This window comes from Perissodus microlepis, chromosome 23, assembly GCF_051167445.1.
Source record: "Perissodus microlepis isolate ML-2025 ecotype Zambia chromosome 23, ASM5116744v1, whole genome shotgun sequence".
Taxonomy (NCBI): Eukaryota; Metazoa; Chordata; class Actinopteri; order Cichliformes; family Cichlidae; genus Perissodus; species Perissodus microlepis.
Window position 1 is genome coordinate 20,603,372 of NC_140482.1, and position 21,889 is coordinate 20,625,260.

Sequence of the window (21,889 nt, forward strand, 5' to 3'; positions counted from 1 at the left end):
TCCCCCTGCCTCTCTCTCTCTATATCTCTCTCTCTCTCTTCCCGACAGCCCCGCCCCCCTCCAACACCCCCCAAGTCCTCCACCCTCCCCACCTCCCAGCCAGAGGACGCGGTGTTTTACCCCCGTGCGTCCGCATTGATTGGTTACCCGGGGCGTGATTGGCAGATTTTTTTTTTTTTTGCCAGCCTTGCTCCGGGCGCACGAGCCCTCCTTCCGGCTGTTCCGATTGGCTGATTTTTAATTGCAGTCCAAACAAAACCTGGGGTACAACTTGGTAGTAAATAGTGGTGAGATGCTAGTACACAAACGGGATGAGGAGCGCGGGGGAAATAAAGTTTGGATAAACTGACATTTAAACCATAATCAAGATAAACGCTCTCTGGTGTGTTCCACCTGTGTCTTTACAGACAAATATGCACGTTTTAGTGGATAAAAAGATTCGTTTTTGGGAGTCACTCCTCTCTGGGACATGAGTGTACAAAAAAGGGCTTTACAGTCTCAGGATTGTGGGGTTTGTCTAAATCCACCTGCTGAAGAGAGCAAACAAAGAAGCAAAAACAGGCTCAGCTGAGACTGCCATCCTGTATCTTACATCCAGTTAACAGATGTGGGCGATTGATGCAAATATCAATAATAATGATATAAACACTGGTATCGATATCAGATTGAAACTAGCACAATAGGGTTGATATTTTGTATTTATCCTCCAAGTTCAGTATGTAGCCTGCTGAAGAGTGTTAGTTCTATTTTTTTTTTTTTTTTGGGGGGGGGGGGGGGGGGGGGGGGTGTTGGAAATGACAAAAATAAAAAACAACCCAACTCAGACGTACACTATAAAAAATGTCTGAACCATTTTTTGTTGACTGTCACATCAATTCTTTTACAGCCTACAGCACATTTAAACAGGAGCTGACTCGAAAAGTCCTTTAGAGACAGGTACATTTACATTATAGGCCTCCACAAAAACAAAATAAAACAAAAAATACACGAAAACATTAGTGGATCTATGGGGGGGCAACTGATGTAGAGCCTTGACCCCCAACTCCCAACTTTTGTGTGCTTAAAATAGTAGTTTTTGTGGATATCCTGTGGATATTTGGTTGACTCCACTGACATACAGGGTGAGTTTCACTTATTTCTCTAAAGAGGTATGTGCCACCCTACCTTGACCCCCCCCCTCTCCACAGACACACACACACACACACACTTGCTGGCCCCCCTGTAAAATTTTCTAGCTCTGCCACTGCACGAAAAGCTTAACTACTTGTTGTAGAAAGTTAAAAGAAAAATCTCAGTGATTTTGTGGTCATTAATATGTGTTCAGAATTTGCAAATTGATGATGACTCGTGTCATAAATAAAGACACACCGCTCTCACCTACGTGCGGGTTAAAATATCGGTATTGATCGGTATTGATATTGAGTCACTTTTAAAACACCTGGGGGTGAGGCAAGAAAAGTGGTGACCAAAACAAGGGCGAGCTGAGCAGCCCTTTATGGAGACATGGCCTGCACCGTCACTCAAGATGACCACATGACCCCCCCCCAGAGATGAATGGGGCCCTTTGTGAGAGGACATCCCCCCCACCCCTCCCTCTATTTCCCCCCTCTCCCTGCGTGCTTATATATGCATGCACCAATGGGTGGTAATAAGCCACAGATATATAGCTCCCACTGCACCCACTGGCTGGGTTTGGGCCTGTAAGCAGGTGAATTTCAGGCAGATTAGCGGCGCATGTCCCGCCTTAACCCCCAACATCGCCTCATAAGCTCCCCAAATCAAAGATGACGCAAAGACTTTTATTGCAAATGGGATTTAAGAGCAAATATAAGGCGGTCGAGTAGCTGTGTACTCCATGCCAGTGAACCACCACCACCGCCCCCATTCCTCCCTTCTTCTTCTTCTTCTTCTCCTCCTCATCCCCAGCAGATTTAATTTGGACTGGGCTCAAAAATCGAGGGAACCGCGTGGATTTGTTTACATTGAATGGGCAGGCTAGGGCCCAGAGCCGTGGGGCCCCCTCCATTCATTAATATACAGTGAGGATTTCTGTCTAAATTACTGCTGCTCAGTCCACACCGCCGCACGCTTTGAAAGAGCGTCTCAGGCGGCCAGCGGCACAAACGTGACAGCACATATGCAGAGAAGACAAGACCGGAAAAAGAACAGAAGAAGAAGAAATATGTAACATACATAAAAGAGGAGTCAGGGAAAGAAAACAAACCCACTCCTCTCTGATATGTGATGTGTTTATTATTTATTTGCTTACTACAAAAAAAGGTCCCCCAAGTTCCCCTGCTGCGGATTGGGGGTGGGTGGGGTGGGGTAGTGGGGGGTGGTGGGGTTCATTTATTGTGTATGAAAAAAAGAAGGAAAGAAAGAAAGGAAAAAAAGGGGGGGGGGGGAGAGGGAAAAAAAATCATCCCCAAGTACAACAAGAGACGAACAGTTAGTGCTGATTTTCATTTGCATAAATTTTCATACATTTTGGTGAAAATAATAGCGGAGCCGAGCACAGCTCCTGCTCAGTCGAGGCAGAGGGAAGAAAATCTCAGGGAGCACCAAGTCGTAGGAAAAAGACACACAGATAACCGTTTCCAGGCTGCACGCGAGCAACGGTGAAGCTTATTTATTACCCCCCACCTCACACACACAACACCACCCAACACACACACCGACACCGACCATCACCGGCACCAGCTCCACTTTTCTCGGACACGAGGTAAGTCAACAATCATCGATAACCTTTGCCTATTTATTTATTTGTTTGTTTATTTTTTGCGCACGAGGGATGTTTTGGAGTTTATCGCCTTCTTGTTCTTCTTCTTCTCGCTCGTGGCTTGCTCTCTTTCCCCCACCTCCACCACCACCTTGTCTGTCCTTTAAACGACATTTCAGCCTGCACTCGTATCCTCCTCCTCTTCTTCTTCTTCTTCGTCTTCTTGTTTGTGGTTTCCTCTCTCCTGAATGCGTAAAAATCAATATGCTCGCCGCAGTTTGCGCCCCAGCCATCCCGTCTCTTTCTTTCCTTTCTTTTTCTCTTTTTTATTATTATTTTTTTTAAATTAAATATATATATAAATATCGGGCAGATGCTGTGCTGCTTTGTAGCGAATGTCCACCGGAGAAAAGTGCAATCAATCACATTTTTAAGCAGGGAGAGAGAGAGAGAGAGAGAGTGGAAACCCCTCAGTGGAATCCTCCAGAGAGTTCGCGTAGGCAAGTGCAGTATGAAAATGGGTTTTAATACGAATCGATCCTCCACTGCTGTGGAGTTTGTTTAAAGTTTAGGAGAGAGGAGAGAAAAAAGGCTTATAAATAGCGCGGATTTGAATGTGGATGACTTCAGATTTTGTCGTGTGTGTTTTGGTTTTTGGAGATCTTCCAGTGAGCGTCAAGAAAAGTTTTCTTTCTTTCTTTCTTTTCTTTTCTTTTTTTTAAATAAAGGCAAAGAGAGGAGTAGGCACAGGAAATAAGTTTGTGTTACATTTTACAGTCGAAGTTGATTTGAGGAGCTGCTGAGTGTGACTTTTTTTTTCTTTTCTTTTTCTCACGGGTTAAAAAACCTCTTTCCCTTCATTGATTCAGGGGGCAGAGCATTTCTGAGCCCAGCGCTTGGTAGCCATGGTGAGCCCAATAAAAGAGGGGGAACACTGGTCGCATTAAGCTGTATGTTTGTGCACTGGAGTCGAGATGAAAAGGGGCTCGGTGTGTCCCGGGCAAGCAGCACCGGTGCTGCCCGCTCCAAGCGGGAGGAGAGGGCCAAACAAACCCGCTTGATTTGTCTGTTATTCCTTTTTAATTATCTTAAACGATGTTTTCTCATTTATGACTCATCTCAGATATGCGCAGAAGTTAACTTTAAATTAATTAGAACAAAAATCAACACCAGATTCTTGACTCTTCATGATTTTTTTTAATGTAAATAATTTTTGTAATTTATTAAATAAATTCTCGTGTATTTGAGCTGCATTAAAGGCCTCTCCACCTCTCGGCGCTCCGGTCGGTGCTGAGGTGGAGGAAACGGTTTGCAAGTCGTTGTTGGCCTCGATGATTGAGAATGATGAAGCTGCCGCCAGGTGTCGCGCTTACTCATGGTGCAGCTTACACTGCAACCCCCCTCCAAAAAAACCTGCCTCTTTAATATTTGTGGGCTTTATTTGAATTATTTAAGAGTTTATTTCATTAAATCACAAACCTAGTTAGCTGATTTTACCCCCCCCCGCCCCCCCCTAAAAAAAGAAAAAGAAAAAAAAAGAAAATTGTAATTCTGCAAGAAAAAAATGGACCCTTTCACCCTCACCTTGCTGTGTGCCAGTGCATTTTTTCAGCTCCCCCCCTTCTTTTTTTTTTAAAGTATGAGTGACTGAATGGCATGAAATGGGCTTTACGTACATGTATATTTTCTTGCAGTGCGTAGGTGCGTTCCCACTTTATGGCATGAATCAATGGCTGAACGGGGAAGATTGGCAATTAAGATATCGCCCGCCCACGGCAGGAAAAGTGACTGATTTCTGTGGGTCACTGCAACAAAGATGTGGTGCTCATTTTTGAAAAACAGGGGCAAACACACCATAATATATATATAATGAAATGAAACTATATATATATATATATATATATATATATATATATGTATTTTTTTATTTTATTTATTTTTTCTAAATATGTCTTAGACCTCCGCGTAAAACTTGAGCTTTCTAAGGAATGCTGTCTGTATCGATCCGGGACAGGAGCCTATCAGCGAGAGCGCAGTCCTGCACGGTTCATATGCATAGTGGTTCAGCCGCCATCTGCAGCCGCCTGAGCCATGACTCTGAGCCATATGAAGCAGACGAGGACGCGGGGACATTAATAATTATTAGCAAAGTCAAAGGCTCTTTCTTGCAATTCCTCCCTCCCCTATTGCTCTACCGGCCATTTAGTATCCAGTCTTCATCATTCCCCTCTTCACCACAAGCAGCAGCAGCAGCAGCAGCAGCAAAAGCACTGGGTGTTATCACTCTGCGTTATGCACCCGTTCTGACAGTGATGGTTATTGGTAGCAGGGAGCCAAGTTGCACAGATCGCCAGGAGCAACATTTTAAAGTTGATTTAATTCAGAGTATACTTGCTGCACCTGCACTACACAACAAAAAACACTAAATAAGTGTCACTCTGTCCCCCTCAAACCCCTCACATATCTAGAGGTGGAGCCATTCAAATATCGTTAGTATCGATACCAACGTTGGTATTGGCATCAGATCATAGCAGCGCCATAGGGTTCAGATTTTGCTTTTATCACCTAAGTTCAGTATGTAGCCCGCTGAATTGTGTTAAATACATAATTATTTTGGAAATGTAAAAATCACAGTGACTTAGTGGTCATTGAAATGTGTTCAGAATTTAAAAATCATGACATATTGCTCTCTTCTAAATAAGCTGCCTTTATAGGTAAAAGATATTGGTATTGGTATCGGCAATACTGTCCCTGTATTTACTTCGTATCAGGTTGATGTCAGAATTTGCAGTATCGCCGAGTTTGGTCACTCTGGCTCTACTTTCTGCATCCGCCAGTTTATTGGGGAGGCACTCCACCACTACAAGTTCCAACATTCAGATTATATTGATGCATTTCCCGCCATTTTAATTATGCTGCCATAAGTTGCCTATGGGCACCCATAATTTATCCCCCACTAATCCCCACGCGACATACGTTGAGTGCGACACACGTCGGGGGCCAAACGTTGATTTAAAGCCAAATCCAACTTGGAGCACTTAAATGATAATGTAGCTCCTGTACCGCTAATTAAATGGGCCACACTGAGTCTAAGCATTAAACATGCCTTCAATTTCAGACATGAATGGGATTTTTTTTCCTCCACACACACATACTTCAGCCATTCAAACGAGACAGAGGCTCTTTATTAATATTCTATTATTAAAGGCCACCGTAGAGTTATATTGCACTACACGGGGCTGGTAATTGCCCTGTATTAGTTGGTGAAAGCACTATAGGCCTACAGCTTGCAAATAGGCCAACGCGGAGGTAAAGATTATATGTTTAGTGTTATCGCAGGACTCACTCAGTAGTGATGCTTGGTGCTCATTTCAAACAAGAGTCCTGGCTCAGGCGTTGCATCAGCAGGGCCGGGTATTGATTTCAGATTGGAAATCAGCAGGGATGTTATAATTTGGTGAAAAATAGAGATGGCTGTGCCTTTTTTTTTTAAAGAGAGGATATAAATATATATATATAAGTAATTCTTTCTATGTGTTTTTGACAATGAATTAAAAAAAATCACTTTCAATTAGGCAAAAAATAACTAAGTTTTAAGTTGAGCAAGAGCAACAGATTGTAATTAAAATTATTTAATTTAAAAACAAAGGTCAAAAGTTGCACTGAGGCTGAGCGCATATGGAATAAGGTGAAGGCGGGCACATGTAGGAGGAAATAAAATAGTGAGGAGGTGAGTGAGGGGTAAAGGTGCGTGTGTGCTCCAGCTTTGTCCCAGTCTATCCCCACCCCTCACTGGGTGCCACACAGTCATCCATCCCCCTCTCCCCTTCCTGCACCACACATACAGATGTAAAGCATCTTTGCAGCCCGCACTAAGGCCCCAACACACACACACACACACACACACACACACACACACACACACACACACACACACACACACACTACACCTCCAGCAGCAACAGCATCAAAACAAACCCAGTTTTATTGTGTATGCAAATCAGTTTACGGACACGCTGCTATTTTTCTGTTCTATTAGCCTGTATTACACATGCTAATCAAGACTGATATTCTGTTATTAAGCCGAGTAATTAATAAATAAACCAAATCCGCTGCAAATCAACTCTACAGACTCGTACTTTGGCTCAGCGGCCTGGTTTGCAGCCGCTCTGCACGTCATTCCTGCTTTTTTTTTTACGTTCCTCGTCTTCTTCTACTCCCTTTTTTGTTGTTGTTTTGTTTTTGTTTGTTAAACAGTGGCGGTCCCCGAGGATAGAAGAGGGGGGCTCGTGGCACCTCCCTGCCCAGGATTACATTAATCAAAGTATTTATTTCCCTCGGGGAGAGAGGCGCAAATCACTCCAAATCCCAGTAAAATTGGATAACAGAAGAACGGGCGCACCTAGGGTAACCCGCTCTGCCACTTTTTTGTGTGTGTGTGTTTGTCTTTGAGTGTTCATTTCAGCAACTTAATGGATCTAGTTCTATCTAACTTTTTTTTTGTGGAACAGCGTGGGGAAGAGCAGGGTTGCGTGGAGGAGGAGGATGAGGGGTGGGGGGTGCACAAAGCTAGAGGTATTGGGGTCTTTGAGAAGACAAACAACATAATTGGATGGAAGCAGGCGCTCAGGTAAAGAATAAAAACAACACTAACCACATCCCTGATAGGACTCACTCTGGATATAGAGCTGTACAAATAATAGCCATTCACTTGATTCCCTGTCGAGGCTACTATAGGCATGCCTGGGTCCGAGCCAGCGGCGGGGAAAAAAACAGATCTTCCATCTGTGATAGACGCGTTCTACCTCCAGCGCTAAAGCTGCCTGCTTTCTCCATGCTAAGTCTGGTCAATCCACTGCAAAACCCGCCAAATTCCCGATCCCGTCCTTGCGCTATTTACTCAGTAATTACGTCTGATGTTTGGGTAAAGCCTGATGACTAATAAATCAGTAAATGTTTACAGCCAAGCTGCTGCTGATAAGGCAATAAATACAGCGCCCAATATGGTGCCTATTACAGGTAATGCAAATAAAATAATAGGGCTGTAATTTTTCCTTATGTGTTGCTGTGGCAGTGGCGCTGGCGCTGCCTCGTCTTTGATATTCATGAGGGAAATGGGGAGGAAATGTCGTCTCTTGGTCTTTATGGGAGCCACAGCGTAGTGCAAATCCAATGCTGTTGCCTTCATCCCAATCAGGGGATAAATAATGGCCTTGTTGTGTCACAGTGGAGCCTCTCGAATGCGTGCAAACACATTTCTGTGTTTGTAGACACATGCTCGCACACACACACATACTGTTGCTGCCATGCATGCTGTGTTGGTTGTGGGTATCAAGGGTAGTCCCCCCCCCCACACACACATCCCCAGGCAGGGCTCTTGCTCAGACCCAGGCCTCTCAGGGTGATCATGTGTATATGTGAACCAGCATTTTGTGGGTATTGTATTTTGCAGAGCAGAGAAAGCTGCACATTTTGGTTTCTTTTCCGCCCCGTGTATACGCATGCGCACATGTGAGTTTGTGCCTGGGTGCAGGTTTGACGCACATGTGCAGACAGACAGCGCAAACCTGCATCTGTCTGATGATGCATGATGCTTAGCAAATGAGCAGAAAATCTACAGCTCTAATGGGACCAGCACAGGTTGGATGGAGGGGAAGGTAAAGAATGTGTAATTGGAGTGGTGGAAATGCTAAAATGAGTGTGCACAAGGCTGTTAATGCAGGCTGAACGCCAGAGTTGACTTTGTTGTAGCCCTTGGACCTGGACACCATGTGCTGCTAGAATATATATATATATATATATATATATATATATATATGACTTTTGGCTTAAAAAACAAACGAAAAAACTGTTATCAACGTTTTAGCAATTAGGGGACAAAATTTATAGCTCTTATACTCTTTCTTGTCTTAAAAAAAGACTCATCAGAGGGTTAAATCTGTTTATAAACAAATATTATTCAGACAGTTCTCAGTTTATCGTTCAGATTGTTTGAACTTTAAACATGAGCAACAGTCTTCATTTCTGAGAATAATGGCTCTAATGTTCTTACTGCAAGTTGGTGATCTTTACTCTCTTGCACTGTTTTAATAATCTAAGGATTCTTTTTCCTGAACTGTCCTGGACTTGTATTTAAACATGCTCCACTGTGTTCATTTTTGTAAAATGTATCGACAAAAACAAGATTTTGTTTTTAATACTGCACATTGATGTACGCTCTGATTGGACTTGTGAAAATATAAAGAAATTTGGTCACATTACAGATGATGTATGAGAGTCATTCAATTCCTACAACAAGCGATACTCCTTTTTATTGGGAACTATCAATTATGTGTCCGAATTTTAAAAAAAATGTGACAGTAAAGACAAACTTCCTCCACTTACCAAGGATAACTATATTAGAAAGGTAGTTAAATGACACTAGCTGGTCATGGTGATGATTTCAAAGCATAATCTAACTGGCATATCTTGTAAAATGGCTTGTGGTCTTGTGACATCTCTAATAGTCAAAAACTGAAACCTGTAAAAATCCAACAATGGCTCCTTTTCAATAATTTAGCCATGTGAAGTTTCAGGCTACAGTTCCACAGGACTTCATTCATTATATGAAACTGGAAGTCTATTGGAAAATGCGAATAAAAAAGCTAGTTGAGAAGTTGGCAGTGGCGCACCAAGGCCAACATGATAAGAGTAACCCAGACCCTCTAACCAACTTTATTAGTGTCAAATCAGTCCTAAAGTTAACCCTCTCAGGCTCAAATTAAACTTTTTGTTGCTAATGCACAACCAAGTCCTGCAGTGGTACTTCTGAGTAAAAAAACCTCATAAAATATGTATGTGGGGTAATCAGGTTGTTAGTTTTTAACTGTTGCAAATCGGCAACGCCTGCCTCGAGAGGGTTAATACAGTTTGTCTCCTTGCATTATGATTTTACAGCTCTGGTCTAGGGAGCTAAGCTCTGATTAGTTTTAAAAGTGTGGTCACTGATTACCATATTGAAGTGAAATTATTGGTAGCAATGGCTTCCTGGAAGAGCATACTAAAACTAAATGCACTGCTGCATAAGCTCTTAAAAGCCTTCTATTTGTCCCTTATTTGTCCTCAGCACAACACTTTGAACCTCCCCTGTTTTTGTTTTACATGTACTATATTGTACTGCATCTCCATCATACACAAACTGTATAAACATGTATGAGTGACTGAATGTGGCTAGCTACCTCCAGTTTCAAGGCATTTACAATAATGATCAGTGACTCCCAACTTCAGAATGGGGCCTTGCTGTTGAGGGTCGGCGACTGTTGTTGATGATATGTGCTATTCAAACACAAGCTTGTGTGGTCACATTCAACAGCCGGGAAGTCTTGATTCATGCGGGCATTATGCACGCTGGACGCTTATGGCACCTCTCTCCGTTGCTGTGCAGTCGGGCCCATTTGTTTGGAAATGGGTTTACATACATCTTCTTCTCGATGGCTCTCCCTCTTCCCCTCCCTCAGCTTACAGCTCTTGCACACACACATTGGGTAAAGTGGAAGTCACAAACGTGCAGCCATATGAACCATAACAGGGTGTTTAGGTGGTGTAGTTCACTTTCTTTTGGCCATGCTGAAGGTGTTTAGCTATTGTAGGTGGCTTTGTTTAAGAAAATCTTATTATGCTTTTACATGAAGGATCAGGCATTTACAGCAATGATACCTAGAGTTGGAGATATTTTCATTTTGTAGGGTTTTTTTTTCCAAGTGTATAACCATTCTCAAGTATATAACAATTTATTAACCCTCCATATTTGGAAGCATTAGGCTTAAGAGTATATATTCAGAAGTTGTAAGGTTTTATGTTTTAGAGCTTTAGCTCTAGCTCTTGCCCCCATGGATGATCAGCTTTATCATTTAGCTCTGGCCCAAAAGATAAAATTAATGCTAGCAAAGTTAGCATTACAACGTGGCAACAATCAGGATTTTACTGTTAGACATCGATTTTTTTACTGACATAATTTCTAAAATATGTTATTTTCTCAAATCATAGTGCTAGAAAAGGCATCTTTATGCTAAATGTAAACCAGCTCTTGCTTGAAGTTTCAGTATAAGTGTAAAATGGTAGCTAACTGAGTCTCAATCAAACCACACAGTCTATAGAAAAAGTTGAAAAAAAGTAGAGCTGGAAAGCTGAAAGAAAACAATAAAAAGAAAGTAAAAATAGATGCAGCAAAATGTGTCAAATGAAGCGACATGTTATCTGTCGTTGCTGCTCTACAGTGAACAGTAGTACCAGTAACAACTAGATGGAGATAATTAGGAAGGGAGCGATTTAAGGGTTCAGGTAAAATGAATGAATATTCTGACCTGAGTAAAAACTGTTCTAATATCTGTAATTAAAAAAAAATGAAATGTGTACATGATATGTGCATGTATAATATATATATATATATATATATATATATATATATTTATTAGGGGTGCAACGATACACAAAATTCACGGTTCGGTTCGGTTTGATACTTTGGTGTCACGGTTCGATATTTTTTCGATACAAAAAAAATGTTCATGCCTTTTTAATTTGTCATTTATTAAAATTATAAATATATATTTTAACTCAAAAGTACAGTTTTTAAATTTTATGTTGCTGAAACAAAAAAGTAATAAAAAAATATATATATATCTCAGGGCTCGCAAAATTTCAAAATCCCTGGTAGCCCTTCGGGCAGGGACTCTTCAGTTTTTGGTAGCCCAAAATAAATTTAAGTAGCCCGAATAAAAAAGAGAGCAATTTTTTGATTGATGTTTTGTTTCCTGTTTTGTTTCCTTTACAATATTATACATTAAAGTATAATATTGTATAATTATATAATATTAACTTCTTATCTTGTGCGCGTTTTTTATTTTGACAGCAAATGCGCACCTGCGGACCACTTATGTGCACCCCTGGTTATATAGCTTGTCATATTGCAGCCACAGAAATTCTTTTGTCCATGAAACCATAAAGCTGCACTTTCTTTTTGCCTTATAGTCTGATTTGTCATAACTTTTCCGTTTTGTGGTCACTTCTTCACCCTGACCTGTCTTATTTGGCTCAGCAGAACTAAAATATATATCCTGCTGCTTTTACACACGCACTCACATAACGCTCAGCGATTCTCTGCGCGATCAACCTCTTACATGTTTAAGCTTGCTGCGGGAGATTTCACTTGTCATGTTTGCATAGTAAGCTAACGATTGATAAGACGATGTCAGAGGAATTGGTGCGCAAATTATCGTCACTCACCAATCAGTGCTGTCGCTCTCTATACACAGTTCGTGCGATTGCAAAGTGAAAGCAAAAAACAAGCGCAAATTCAAACGCGATTTCAATATGTCACATATTGACAGTGGCTCACCGATGCCAATGACATAATTACCCAGCTACATTTCCGAAAGAATGCAAAAGCATTGACATATATTTTTCCTTCCTATCATAGCCCGACGGGCAGGGCAGAGATAGATTTTGGTAGCCCGACTGTGAGCCCTGTATCTGATTGAGGAATCACTCATCTTTGGAAAAGAGAGTTTATTACAGAGAAATGGCTCTTTCCAAAATAAAAGCTATACTATATGCTTCTTCTGGGCTATATTCTCAGCAGCATATTAAACATATCAGGTCCCCATAAGGAGAATCATGTGCTAACGGCTGTCTAAATGACTCGGGTAAAGTTTGTAGCATGCCTGCTTGTTGTTTTTGTCTGCTTCCACTTGTCTTTTGCACTAGGATGATGTCGGAGTAAATGTGCAGTCATATTCGTTGTGTTCCACTAGTGCTGTCAGCGTTAATCTCACTGAAATGACGTTAACGCCACAACACGGCAAATCTCCGTTAACGAGCTACCGCGGATCGCCCCGTGCGTGGGGCTGGACGGCCAACACGTTAACGAGCTAACTGCGCTAACACACTAGTTCCCACCCATGTAATTGAGCATTGCGTGGCACATCCAACTGTTTTACTTTAGTCCATGACGCGCTTACCTTCAGGGTCATATGTCACATGAAAACCAAAATAGTTCCAAACGCCACATCTGAATGGGGGGGGGGGGGGGGGGTTCAATTTGCCATGTTGCAAGGAGCGCTTAACATCTGTCTCGCTAGCTTGCCCTGCCTCAGTGAATCTGCGTTCGACTACTCCGCCTAGGCTGCACTGTCGAGCGCAGATCCACTGAGCGCTCAACACAGACAGCATCGTCAGAAGGAAAGTTGATAAAATAAATTAAAAATTTTGTATTGTTCGATACATATGCGTACCGAACTGAAAGCACTGTATCGAACGGTTCAATATCGATACGAGTATCGTTGCACCCCTAATATATATATATATATATGTATATATATTAATTTTTTGAGCGATCATGGTGGGTTGCCTGGACCAAAAATATGGACCCGACTATTTGTCCCAGTCCAGCCCTGCTCACAGTCCACTGTCTTGGTGGTTGGTGAGTTCATAGATTGACTTCTGCACCTTGAGAAAATGTCTTTCCTGCTTTCCCTCTCCAATCTAACACAGATATTTTTGCACTTCTATAACTGTGGCTACATTTCTCTATGAGTGTCCCATATGTGAATGGTCGTAATTAAGCGTACCGAGTCATGATGTGGTTTAGAGGAACTTGTTTATCCTTAAATTTGTTGTGTAGTCTGTAACGGTGGTAGAGTGTATAGTCTTATTAATCATATAGGATCGACTCTCTTAGCACTCTTTAAAATGTAAATTTAATGGATATTTCAGGGCATTTTAGTTAAAATCCTCTGTTTTATGAGTGCTAGTGCATATAAGTGACAATATGTATTCACTATCTCCTGTTTTTTTCTTCTTCTTTATTTTCATTGTATTCTTTTTAGATACATGATTTGAGCCAAATGAACCCCCTCCCTGTTAAAGTTGGGTACCCATCCAGCCCATGAACTCAGGCTTTCATAGAGTTCACTGAAGGATTTGTGCATATTAAGCAGCCTCCTGATTGGGTTGTTCGACAGAATTTCTCCCCGACCTTTTAACTCCTTAATGCAACAGTCTCGAGGAGAGACACCAGACGTGATTTCTGGAAGTGTTACAACTGCAAAAGCCTCAATAGGAGTATGATTGGCCACACTTAGACGCACACTCTCTCTTTCGCTGCTCCACGGAGCTGCTGCTAGCTTCCCCCCTTTCACTTTTCCTCCCCATTTCCTCCCTCCCTTCTTTGTCCATAGCCTGGAGTGAGCATTCAAGCCAGCAGCACCACAAAAGCGGCTTTGAGGAGATTGCACGCTGGCCGCCGACCCCTCTGAGCTCACACCCATCACACATTACTCACCAGCAGGCCTTAGTGCAGGCTGCAAACCAGGCTGGGAAATACTGCATGTCACTGAACTGGAGAGAAAGGAGGTTGTACTCGGTTTTATCCCACTAGACTCTTTAGTCTGTTTTCATTTCAGAGCTTGTTTTTTAATTTAGCTTACCTTGAGTGGGGATCTTTAGGCTGTATAAATGATGAGTAATTAGAGGAGAATTAAACAATGCAGCACAGAGCAAAGCACAATAGAACTTTGTTGCTCAACCACATTGGAAAATTGCCTCAGCATGGACTGTCAAGTCAAATATCCCTCTCAGCTCTTGGCTTTTGGTCGTGCACTGTCAGTTTGTCGTTCCAGGAAGTGATGTTGGCTGCGTGTGAACATGTGTATTGAATATGTGACTCTCTATTTGCTGTGCAGCAGACTTTTTTTCCCTTTACCCCCCAAAAGAAAAAATGAATAACAGAATAGCATGGTTTGCTTTCAGCCAAGCAGAAACAAGTTAGATCTGTTGTTCGGGGAGTTTCAGCTCTGATTATAAATAGTTTTCACACAGACTGAAAGGTAGTGTTAACTTCAGCGTGTCAAGTGTCATCAATTTAGGTCAAAAACCACCTTTCTTCACAACATATGGCATCACATGTGCTCATATTACTATATATTGCCACTGAAGATATCTTCACTGTCAAAACAGAAGAAATGACAGAAAGCTTGAGGTTTTCCTACTTCTTTGTCTGAGCTTCAGGTAAAGCAAGGTGTCATGTGAAATGAAAGTACATCTGCATCTCTTGAGAATGAAACCTTCATGTTGTAGGTGTGAGGTGGAAGCTAGATGTAGGCTGATCGATGCAAGTATCGATACTGATGCTGGTATCGGTATTAGATCGATACTGGGGCGATTACTGGGAAGTTAAGAACATAGCCAACTGAATTGTGAAAAATTCATTATGACACACTGCTCTCCCATACGTAACCTGCCTTAATAGGATCAAAGTATCGGTATCAGTATTGGTCTCAGCAGTATTGGACCTGTATTTACTTGGTATCAGATTGCTAGTGGAACACATCGCCCTGCATTTAGATTTCCCGCTGTGGGTGATGTATATGTCGTAAACCTCTCTCGAACTCCACTTTAACCTGTATTCATCCAACCTGTGTGCCCTCCTCCGCCTCCAGCGACACCTCTGAACAACACCTCTGAACAACACTGTTACGTAACGCCGCTCAGAGTCTTCAATGCAGATAAAACTGCACCCACAGGAGCCCGTGTCACACCTCAGATCCATCCTCTCATTTCTAAATGCCATTTGTATGCAAAATATTTGATTCAGTGGCTGATCCCGGCCTTTTTTTCCTTATACCCTGCAAGTACAAGCCAGTTGGACTTAAATTAAGAGAATGCCACTGACAATAAAGCAGCTTTGGTGAAAACCAGGGGAAAGTGTATTCATCTCTGCTTCATTTCCATCTTTCATGGCTCGCAGTTCTGCTGCATCTCTGTGCTGCACTTTCCAGAAACAACCTGCCAATCAAACTGCGTAGGTGGCACTGTTTTGTTCTTTTACATACATTTTATTTTCTGTCGAGCTCCTTAGCCACATCGAGATGCCCAGTAGTTCTTTAAAATCAAACATGTTTCCGGGAAAGAGCTGACAACACAAAGTATGGAGTGGTGTTTGTAAACTTATATTATAGACCAGGCAGCACAAGCGAGTCACGTTTGCATAGATTAAACTAGAAATAGAAAACACAGGAAGATGCCACAGAGTGCCACTTCAGGCCTTAAAATTGACACGAGAGGTGCTTTTGGTGTGTTTAGAGGAGCCAGAACTGAAAAAAAAAAATTGTACAAGTATTATCGAGTGGATACATTTCCAGAAACATCCCCACATAAGACTGAAAAGAAGAAGTACACAAAATAATCTCAAAGTTAGTGGGAATGAAGAAAGATCCCAACTGATTCTGGAAGGACTGAAGGTGCCCACCCCACAGCGTGAGCACCTTCAGATATTTATTTATTACTGAAAGTCAACTTAAGTCCAGATTAAAAGCTTGCTTCTGCAACTGAAATGTGTGTTGTTGTTTTTTTTTGCCACTTATCAGTCAAAATCTTGGGTTATTATCTAACAATTTGACTTAATGACTCAAAATTTCACATTACTACCTCAAATTCTTTAATTAGTTTCTCCAAAGTTCCAAAGTTGAGTTAACGAGTTGAAATTTTGAGATAATAACCCCAGATTTTGACTTTTGGATGGCAAAAATTGTTCTTTTTTTCAGTGGTGGAAACATTTTTTGGAGATCCTTTGTTTGTTTTTTTCTGATGGTGTGGGGCATCAACTGTTTTCTGTTTGCCAGAAAAAAAGTTTAAGAATCACAGAATTAGCTCAACAATGAATCTTTTCTAACGGACTGCTTACTTCTAAGAAGCCTTTTCTTTAATTTTTTAAGGAGAAGAGGCGTCTCCTGTTAGACTTTAGAGCAGCTTACTTTTATTCTTGGGGACAAGAATGTTTACCTTGAGCTAGATGTTTACTGGGTGGCACTGTGTGATGTGAAGACTGCAGACTGTGTTTATAATATTGACAGGATGGCTGTCAAATCCCCATCTTCACATTTCTTGTTCGTCATTGTGTCTGAATGTTTGAAGCATTATTTAGTTTGTGTTTTTGATGTAAAAAAGAAGCCGATGGTGCACAAATTTTATCTAAACAAGTACGGCCGAGTAGCCTAAAAGTAATTCAGGAATTGTTATCTGAATAGATGTAAATAGGCAACAGCATGCAATGAGGTACGACAGTATTTTACAGGGTTTTGATTGTAAAGCACTTTGTGACTTTATGTCTGTGAAAGTGGTTTTATCAATTAACTTTGCTTACTTTTTTACTTTTGAAGGGTAAGTTTACTGATGGAGTAAAGTTTTTAAACGATAAAATATAAATGAAAATAAATACATTTCTTAAAAACAAAGATGAAATTCAGCCTGGATGGAGTGTTTTTTAAACGTTCACCTGAAAGGACAGACAGATAAAAAAAATATTTACATATGTGAGATCAAAAAACAAGCCGAAGATTTACTAACTGATGTACTGATTTCTAAAAGCATTTTGAATTTGCTAAAATTATTATTTTTGAGTTACAAAGAGCTGTTTTCTGTAAAAGTCTGCATTTTTGGATTCATCTTCTACTTACATATGTAACGTCAGGCAGGCTGAAGGTTAAAGACCTGAATTCATAGCACTGGGAAGAAGAAGAGTACAGAAAGACAAAGTATCCACAAATGCTACAACACATACCTTCCTTCCCCTTGATATGAAGTATCCCCACATTAAATCAGTTTACACTGTAATATCTAATTACGTCTGTATCTTCTTGTATTACAAAGCAAAAGTTGAGCAGTATATCTGTAGAAATAGACACTCAACATCAGGTGCTAACAATCAAGCGTTTCCCGGCACTGATCAGAGGAGAGCAGCTCAGGTCACAGTCCTTTTTATGAAGAACTTTAAAATTTAATAAATAAAGTTGTACTTAAATCTAAACAGGTAACTTAAATTTAAAGAAAAAAATTGTAGGAGCACATTTTTAAAAACCCCACAACCTCACTAAAAGACGTCAGATAAATACAGAGAAAAAGACTCAAATAATGTGCTGAATATGAGACATTGGAAAACTGTAGAGTGAGCCGCACAAAAGATGAGATAGAATAAAATTATTAAAGATTATATGGAAGAAATTCAGTCTTTTAGTCCTTAGCAATACGTTATTTTCAATGTTTTCTGTGTAAAATCAACTAAAAAGTAACCATATTATGGTTAAAAAACACAAACTGAAAACCAAAACTTATTGTTAAAAACAAACAGACATTGTAGCGAACTAAAATAAAAGCTAGACTTTAATGTGAAAGTAACAAAAATAAAACAATACAGGTTTTGACGTGTTTCTTTGTTGAGTCTCAGATGTTTGAATTAAGGTTCATTTGCCTTCAAAAAGTGTTGATTGTTTTAATTTCTTAAGTTTTTCCCCTGATAAAAATTGCCAATAGGATAAAAAATGAAAAAGTAGACTAAAACTAATGATTTGTGAACAATAGAACTTATGTCATTTGCTTTTCTGCTTCACAAGAGACCTACAGTGTATTGTACAATATATTTTTTATATTTACATGTTTGAAATAAAACATTTAATCACTAAAAGGAGCAAACCTGATCTGAAAGTTAAGCTGAACTGAAAAAAAGAAAAAAAAAGTTAAACTAATTAAAAATAAAACAAATGAAACTATTTATTCAATAAATTCATATCTGATACATAATTAAATGTCGGTACCACACTGTAAAAAACACTCAGTTGCATTCACATGTTTGCAAAGTCAAACGATGTCAAAAAGTTCTCAAGATAAAGCACACACAGTGAATAAATGTCCCCTGTAAGTGTTAGATTATTTTATATTATATAATCTAATAATTATTATCCATGTATCAGTGTGTAAGCAGCATTTCTACCTTGCTGAAAATGACCTTTTGGGGGGTTTAACTCTTAAGAGAGGATCATATTCTAAAACTACTTTATTACTTAGGTAACTCAAATTAATATATGTTAAAAAACACAGAGTAAAATCATAATATTTGAAATTTAGTGAAGAATTGGTGTAAAGTAGCACAAAATCAAAAAGCTGAAGTACAATGAAACAGCTCTTCTTAGCTCATTTCACTGCATTTTTTCTATTGTCTTCAGTTTTAATTGATTTAATAAATTTCTTTGCATTTATGTATTTATTTTTTTACAGTGTGTCCATCTGATTCTAATGTCTGCTTTCTTCTTTGTCTCTTTCAGGAGCGCCACACTCCCCTGGTGCACACACACACACACTCATATATACTCAAACACACACACCAAACTTTGGTCACCCCTCCTCGCCCCCCTGTCCCCCCCTTCATCCTCACCCCTGATGCAACACCTCTGGAGGTAAGGGTTGCATGTGTGTGTGTGTGTGTGTGTGTGTGCTTGCACTGTCTCTCTCTCTCTCTCCCCCCAGCGAAAGCGGACACGTCGTCTCCCCAGCTTCCGTTTTCCTCTGCACGCCTGCTGCTGGAGTATTCACGCTTCAGGCTGTTTTCTTTGAGAGAGGGAGAGAGGAAGACAGAGTATAAAAATATGCAAATGCTATTGTTGAAGCGCAGAATGAAGGAGGGCGGGGGTGCTCCTTTTACACCCCCTCACCTCCCCTGTCGCCACTGCTGCCACTGCTGCTGCCACCGTCACCACTTCCACCTCCATCCATCCATCTATCCATCCATGTAGAGAGAGGGAGAGAGGGGACATTCAGGTGGCACAGCAGGGGCAGGTTATTAAAAATATACTTAAAGGCCACCATTATCTCTATCAGTTCAGGCTTTCCCCCCCAAAATCCAGCGGTAGACCGACGGATATATCAGAGAAAGAAGGAAGGAAATGTGCAGCTATTTAGATAATGAACTACAAAAGAAGTACATATGTAAACCCCCCAACACAAGGAGGGAGGGGCAGGGACTTCACAATACACTGTATATAATATATGCATATGACTAAACAGGAGCAGCAATAGGCGTACACATAAATCTCACTCAAACTGAAGTGATGGAGGGCTACAAGCTGTGGCCTAATTGCAGGGCTGTGCACACCACCCACACAGGTGTTTTCACTGTGTGGAAGTTAAAGGTGTTTAAAGGGTCATTACAGCGTTTACTGCAGTAACTGCAGCAACTGCAGCAAATGACGGTTGCAAGTTTGCAAGTGGAGGAAGGGCTTCTGCTCAGAACATCCCTGCCTGAATCATTTACTTAATGGGAGTGCTGTTTTGCTGATGATTTGCTATATTATCCACTGTTTAGCACATTATAAATAATACTTATGGAGCTTGGCTGTATTTGTACTATTAGCATGGATGCATACCGAGACTGCAGTTCCTCCAATGGACACTCGAGGTTGGATCTGAACATGAGACTCCCAAGTTAAAATTTTCATCTTTATATTAGGTTTAAACATGTTTAGCTTTTCATGACTATGCTTTATGCTGATTTAGCTCTCGCCGACAACTGTACAGGAGGTGACCTTTAATTGAAGTTATAATAAGGCCTATTTATTGAGGGTTTATTGAGGGTGTGGCCACTTTGACTGACAGGGTGGGAGCAGAATGAGCCACTAGGAGTCACCCAGCAGGTTTTTTGACCATGAAAACATTTTAAAGTAACATTATGACAAATAATGTCTCAATTCCCAGTTAACTGTACTAATAGACTGTTTAAGAAGTCTGTGCCCTAGTTTTGGATGCACCTGACCTAGCACTCGTCCCACTTTAGACATAATGCTGAAATCAAACCTCCAAATGAATAGGTGACATTGTAATGGCTTAATATGACGCGCAGGTTGGAGAAGATGCTTAGTTGTCTTTTTTCCACGATAAAGGTGGAGAAGAATGAACACAGAAGAAGAAGCAGAGGCTAAAGCAGACATGCACAGGAAGCACACACACCCAACCAGAGAGACTGAGAGGGAGTACGAGTGTAGCCCTGTGAAAGTGGGAAGCCCATTTGTAAAGCCCTCACGCTCTCAGGAAGACTTTTTGAAGTGATTATGAAGACAGTTCAGATCAAAGGATTTGACAAGTCTGAGTGCGCGCCAAATACGAGGCCGGGTAATCACGCTGAAGCCCCTCCATACAAGATGGCAGTGGTCCCCCCAGCTGCTTTGCAAATGTAATGCGACACTTGCGGATAAACAGATTATGAAGAAATGGAGGGGTTGGGGGCGGGGGCGAAGGGGACCGAAAAGAAAAAAAAAAGACTTCACAACTTGTAGAAATTAGAGGAGGGGAAATAGTTTATTTAATGAACTCTGGGGATGGGCAGTGTCAAAGAAATGATGATTAATTCTGGAGCGCTGATACAGGTCTAAACGATATAATTTGGGAATATTAGCGGGAACATTAGATGATGAGGCAGTATTTCTCGTGCTAGTATCTCAGACTCGAGGCTCCAGAGACTGTTTTTTTTTCTCCTTCCTTTCTCTTTCCCTTCACTAGTTATTATAGATTAATCCATAATCCTCACCACCTAAAGACATTTTTGTCAGTAAAGCTCAGGGATAGAGCCGGTAGATTTTTTATTTTTTTGGGGGGGAATATATCTCTGCTCCTGCTCATTTCCCCTCAGCATGATGTCACATTGTCACATCTACTGAAAATACTCCATCGCCAGCTCCTCTCAGATATACCGTTTCATTTCGGTAGAGCTGAGGTGGGACTTATCAGTTTATGTAACCGGAAATTTTCTACATCATGTACACGATTCCCATTTATTCAACATCATGTCAAGTTGAATGTGATGTTCGGCGCTCACAGTAAGACAGAAACGCTCATAATGTGTTGATATGAATCGTTTTTTTCCTGCTTTTTTTTCTTCTTTTCTTTTATGAATGAGCTCAAGTAGCAGAGTATTGTAAGCTGTGCAGCCGTGCTGTAATGTCAGATAATGCACTTTTCACTGTACACGAAGGGATTTTTGTGCCTGTTCTTCATGCAGTGTTTTAATTCCAAACTCCATTGAAAAAACAATCGATTTTATTGCTGATTTGTTCGCTGTGTCTGTGCAGCATTTCAAAGCTGTGGAGCAGAGCCGGATAAAGTGATAGCTATCTTGATTGCAGAAAGTACTACAAAGCAATTTGATGTATAACAATGTCGTCACAGTGAAAACATGCGTCTTCAAATGTGGGTTATTAACCATTAAAGAAAAAAAAGAAACACTGGAAAAATGCTTATTTTCTTAACTCACAAAAATCTGTATTTGCAATGTCTCTTTGCTTTAATCTGTGCAATAAAAACAGATCAACAGAA

General features: G+C 40.8%; 1 long non-coding RNA gene across 1 annotated transcript; it reads left to right on the plus strand.

Annotated features, from left to right (window-relative positions):
- The first annotated feature begins 2,498 nt into the window (after positions 1-2,498).
- LOC146361373 (uncharacterized) lies at positions 2,499-21,889 on the plus strand. The gene is made up of 2 exons (XR_014799440.1): positions 2,499-2,722; positions 18,850-21,889. It is a non-coding gene; the product is annotated as an uncharacterized LOC146361373 (long non-coding RNA).